This window comes from Sinohyriopsis cumingii, chromosome 14 (assembly GCF_028554795.1).
Source record: "Sinohyriopsis cumingii isolate HCF-2022 chromosome 14, ASM2855479v2, whole genome shotgun sequence".
NCBI classification, from domain to species: Eukaryota; Metazoa; Mollusca; class Bivalvia; order Unionida; family Unionidae; genus Sinohyriopsis; species Sinohyriopsis cumingii.
Window position 1 is genome coordinate 105,216,379 of NC_142974.1, and position 5,861 is coordinate 105,222,239.

Here is a 5,861-nt window from a genome sequence, read left to right on the forward strand (position 1 = left end):
TTCTATTGAACTCAAGTGGTGTTCCATATTTAATTCCACTGTTTAATGTGTTTATGTGCCTGTAATCTCGAGTGTGTTATTGTGCCAATATCCTAAAATTGGCGATGTGGTAACAGTCTTTTGGTGTATCACAGTAATATAATCCATAATGTTCTTGTCTGGATTAACTATAGTTCCAAGTGAATATTTTTGTCCATTGATTTTATTGAGCATCCTGTAATCACAATGAATAATAATAACTTGAAAAAAAAAATATACACCCCCTGTGGAAACCCTTAAGATAAAAACAATTAAACTGATTCTGCTAAAGGTGTTAAGGCAATAATGATGACCAAGATAGCAATTACTATTTTCTTGAAATTTTCTAACTCTTTACTATTAATAATGATCAGAATATTTAATATGCACTCAGGGCAATATTAATATTGGTGTTTACGAATTAAATGTCACTGGTCAGGTACATTATCAACTTGATTTTTGACAAAAGTACTAAATAGATATACATATCTTATAATCATTAAAAAGCAACACTACCAATCTAGATTAAATATACGTAACATTAGTAGAAAAGGAACAACTTGTATGCCTTTTCCTAAGTCGAATACACACTGGATTCAAAATCTCTTGATATTATTTGTTACAAAAACCAACAATATATTTACCTTGCAATAAGTGAACAGTTTAACCAAACGGCTTCATATATATCATATATATCCATCCCTCCAATAATCTATACATACATGCATAAATAAATACATATGAATATCAGTATATACGTAGATTTGTACGAAGCGTGAGCATGATACATGCATATTAATATTTATTATTTCCACAGACTTTACATATATTGGTTTGTGGGATGAAGGTAGCGAGGGACACTTCGTGAACTGGAAGGGAGAGGAGCTTAATCCATTCTGGAATCCGGGTCAACCAAGTGGAGGAATTCGTGAGAACTGTCTAGTTATTTGGCAAGATATCGGAGCTGGTGATTATCATTGCACCTACCAGGGACCTTTTTCATGTGATAAAAGTAAAGTGTAATCTACACCTAACCCACGCATCCGTCTATTCACGCAATATTACCTTCGTTTTGTATTGTCAGTTCTATTGTTTACTTTTAAATAATTTGGAGGTAAGGTCAAATATAGTTATGTTATGGCTGTTTCCATATTGCTTAATGTATACATTTTTATTGCGCATTGTCCGTCAGTCAGAATTTGCTACATTTTAGTTCTCGAGAATTGTCGGGCCAATTATGATCAACCTATATCCTAAATATATATATGGTGTGAAAAAAATTGGATTGTACTTTCTCAAATGTTGTTTGAAATAAAAAACACTTGTTTCATTTATGAAAATCTGTTTTGCAAATATTGTCGCACCGTCTGACGAGTTTGACCGGGAAAAATATTTTCTTACGTGAAATGAGGAAACGCTGTTGTCACAGATATGTGCTTTCCACTCGATCCTAAAAAACGGTTTTGTAATATTTTTATCTCCATTGGCTTTATTCAAAATTCGATGTTAAAAACAATCGAGATTGTTTGCCCTTACGTTAAATTATTATTTCTCGCAAAATACAAAGCGTTTTATTAGTGGAAATTCATAAAAAATTTAAGTTGTGACAATATCAGAGCCAGTTACAAATTTACACTTGACTAAATTTTGGGTACGCATCACAGCAGAAGTGAAAGTGCTGCAGCAACATATTACTATATTCCTAGTAACCGTCTGTCATTTCTAATGCTACTCTGGATTTTAATATGTGCTATTGGTATACTATATAGACGTTAAAGGTCACAGACAATTAACTGAAAATGTATATACTAACTATAACGTTAATTTACTTCATTGTATTGTGGTGGTGGTCATAAATGGGCTTCACATGTTCGAGTACGATTGTATCACGTGTACTGAGCCATTCCTTGTTCACTTATATTTAATTCTATATACAGCTCTGTACCAATCACTAAATGCCCTTCGGTCTCCTTTCGATCAATTTGTCTTTAGCATAACTGTTAGATCCATTTATGTGATGTATCGTATATATCAGCTGATCTGTTATTTTCGATTTAGATTATTGATCTGTCATGTATCCATTAGATCAACTCATTTGTCACCTATGCCTTAAATCCAGTCATACATTCCCTATCAACTTCCACACATCCATTTATCTCATTTTGTACACTGTGCGTATGTGAACAGTTTATTATGTTTTCATATCGCAACAGGCTATCATATCACGTGATGTGATTCTGGTTGGTCCAAATATACACATGATATTCTTGCACAATATTCTCTTTACTGATTGGATGCCTTCGTTCGTAGTATATCCCTTTCCCCGTCTTCAAGAACATTTTGCTTTTCTTATCTTAAATTTAATGACTGGTAATCAAGCAGCACTGTTAGGTATTTCATTAGATTTCACATATACATACATAATAAACAAACGACGATACAAGTGCGATTTGTACTTACGTTATGTGAATTCCGATGCTATTTAAGTTCATCCAAATTACATCATCCAAAGCACTGGAAGATGTTAATGTCAAAGGTATCCACATTGATATGACCAATCACCTTGTATTAATAATGATAAATACTGTTTGTGCCTGACATATTCAGCCATATTATCGTTTTATTGTCTTAATGATTTCCTGCAACATAACTATATGCAATAATGCACAATATTTCTATTCATCTCCTTGGAAAGTGTAGCATGTTAAAAATTAAACTTAACGGAAATAGTTGGTGTGTAATATTGAAATTTATTTATCATTATTATTTGCGCTTCATGTACCCTTCTTTATGTATGGTTGAGAACTAGACTAATTTCAAATTTTAAATTGATATTTGATGTATTTGTCTTTATTCCCATATCGTCAAAGCTGCATCAGAATGTCAAATCAATATGTTTTCACCTGCAATTATCAAATAACGTCTGTTATTCATAATCTGTAATACTATAGAAAACGTAATGTAGTCGAGCTAACTCCCTTTGAGACTGAATTGGTATTTAAAAAATAACATATGCAAGTGACAATAAAAAGATGTATTATTCTTTCACAATAATGATGAAATAACATATCAAAATAAATAGAAAGGTAAATAATATGGATCCAATGGAAAACTATGATGAAGAACAGATATACTTATTTGAAATATTCAATAATTATAAAGTTGTGTCAGATAATTAAACACTACCATGCTTTTTGTCTATATGGTCAGCCAATATGCTGACCTTTTCCCATATAGTCCAACACTAATGGCATTCTTATAGTCAAACACTATAATGAAATTCTCTTAGTCAAACACTATGACCTTCTTATAGTCAAAAACTATAATGACAACTATTTCTCTTAGCCAAACACTATGACCCTCTTATAGTCAAGCACTATGATGAAATTCTCTTAGTCAAACACTATAACCTTCTTATAGTCAAACACTATAATGAAATTCCTATATGTATTTCCAATGTTTGCTTGTTATTTCATATGCCCTTTGACCCGCTTCCCGGCTGGGTCACTTCAACCATCCAGACTTCTCCTGCACATATACGTTGGCACTTTCCTGGCGGTCTTTCACCACTATTGCTGCGGCCTCTGGCTACACCTAGTCAGTCCGCACACAGTTATCCACACCTAGATACTCGTACCTAGTTATCCACAACTAGTAATCCACGCCTAGTATTCCACAACTAGTAACCCACGCCTAGTTGGCTGTTTATAAAAAGAAACAACTTTCCAAATAGTCTGCTTTCTGTGTATCTAGATTAAAATATCTGAGCATTTCAAATAGATTAATAGGAACACACCTGAACTATTCTTTATGTACGACTATGACGTAGGCAGGGCATACCAACAAATAGAAATATGATATACTATAACTCTAATACATACATAATATGTCTTCAATATTAGTTATAATAATAGCGACAAGATGACCTACCAACAGGAGTATTGCATATATGTTCAAATCCATGTTAATAATCCGAATCGTACCATCTCTCGCTACCAAATTACATAAGCCATACGCTCTTGATGAATTAAACTACAAGTAACGATAAAACAACACAAACGTATAAAACAACGTTGAACGTGTTTTGCGAATCTGAACATTAATTAAAAAGAGTTGATTAAAAATAATATAACTCACCCAACTCGTTGGCTCAAACTAAGACATAATAGCGATCCCGCCCTGACCGCTAAATACATAAAGAGCTTCCCTCTAATGACTGTGTTAGTCAAGATCCCTAAGTTATATATATAGTCGCGCGTGTTAACATATATTACTCACGTGGAGAGCAAGCAATAAAGGCGTCACGCGATGCGAAGAAAAAGTATATTTGCCAGATACTATGGCGCGCGAAACACGTCAAATACTGGAATTTATGGTGGTCTAAGCAAGCCATATCAGGTAATTCGTAACACCATGTCTGCATAAATAATACTTGAATACACTTATAAATATGTCAAGGGAATGTAGATGTCTCTGAGGCATGAACTATGTATTGAATCATATGGCCTTATCAATATCGTTACATGTATCATAGATATAATCTTGTAACATATTCATATTTATCAACGTCATCAATATATTACGTTAATATGTCTTATATTTTTCCTCTGTCAAATAAAAAATAAAAAGTCTTCCAGTCATTTATTCATTTCAGTACATAAATCATCCTTTAAGACACAAGTTTTTTGTTTTTTCCCCAAACATTTTATATTCTATCGGCATTTAATGAAGTTCACAAGCAGCTTCCACAAGTACGTGGTTACGCATATGACCTTTAGTCATGCATTAAATGAAGCCGTGAGAAGTCTTTCTAGACGTCATTTTTGTTGCCCCAATTGCTCAGAATCAAGCTGGAAATTCAATGCTTTTCCTGATGACCTGGCAATGAGTCAGACTTGTAACCAACACTAGAAAAGTTGTATCTGTAAATCAGTGTTATACTTAATGATATTTTTTAGTTTTTTCTTCATAATATATATTAAAACTGAAAGTCAAACGGATTAATCATTACGGACGAGTTTAAGTTACTAGACCTACATTTCTCTCGTTAACGTAGCTTGAACACTTTTCAGTCCTATCGCTACGATGTATGCAGTGTGGCATTTTGTAGTGGTGTCTAGCACTGGGGAATCACGATGCAGACATGTAGCATAATGTCCCACCTAATGAGATTATCATGAAATCAGGTCGACCCGTCCTAGTACTAACTTCTTAATGATGAGTGCTAATCGAGTCAGCTGCTGGTACCATTTTTATAAGTGTTTGGTATGACTCGGCCTAGGTTCAAACCCACGATCTCCCGGATCTGAAGCAGACTCTCTAATCACTTAGGCCACCGGCACGACGTCCATAGCGACCTATGTAATGGTCTTTGGTAGCTAAATTACTTATATTATTATTATTATTATTATTATTATTATTATTATTATTATTATTAGAACTAGTAGTAGTAGTAGTATCGTTAACGTCCAGTACTAGTCCGATATTTACCTGTGCTAAACTATGTTTATTCTAAATGTTTAGATGAAGATATATATAATTAATGCTCAGAACGTACACTTGGTTTCTGAATTTCATAATTTCAATGTGCAGATAAGAAGTGTTTCAAGTTTACGCGAGGATGCAACTCCCCTTCATGCAGAATGGCTTCTGTCGTTATATATGCGTTGCTCTTTCTTGTGGTTCATAGCAAATTTACTAGGCATGACATCATTCTGGATTTACTTAATTTATTATTTTATTTCCTTCCTTATTTATTTATTTATATTGTTAGGAATTTGTGTGGGGTGAGGGCAGGTATGAATATATAATCTTTGTGCCTGTGTGAATTTGCCTTGTAAAGC

At 33.5% G+C, this 5,861-nt stretch overlaps 1 long non-coding RNA gene across 1 annotated transcript; it reads right to left on the bottom strand.

Annotated features, from left to right (window-relative positions):
- Nucleotides 1-3,037: 3,037 nt before the first annotated feature.
- LOC149784549 (uncharacterized) lies at nucleotides 3,038-4,606 on the bottom strand. The gene is made up of 2 exons (XR_016414160.1): nucleotides 4,156-4,606; nucleotides 3,038-3,719 (listed from the first exon to the last, which is right to left on the bottom strand). It is a non-coding gene; the product is annotated as an uncharacterized LOC149784549 (long non-coding RNA).
- Between the last annotated feature and the right edge of the window lie 1,255 nt (nucleotides 4,607-5,861).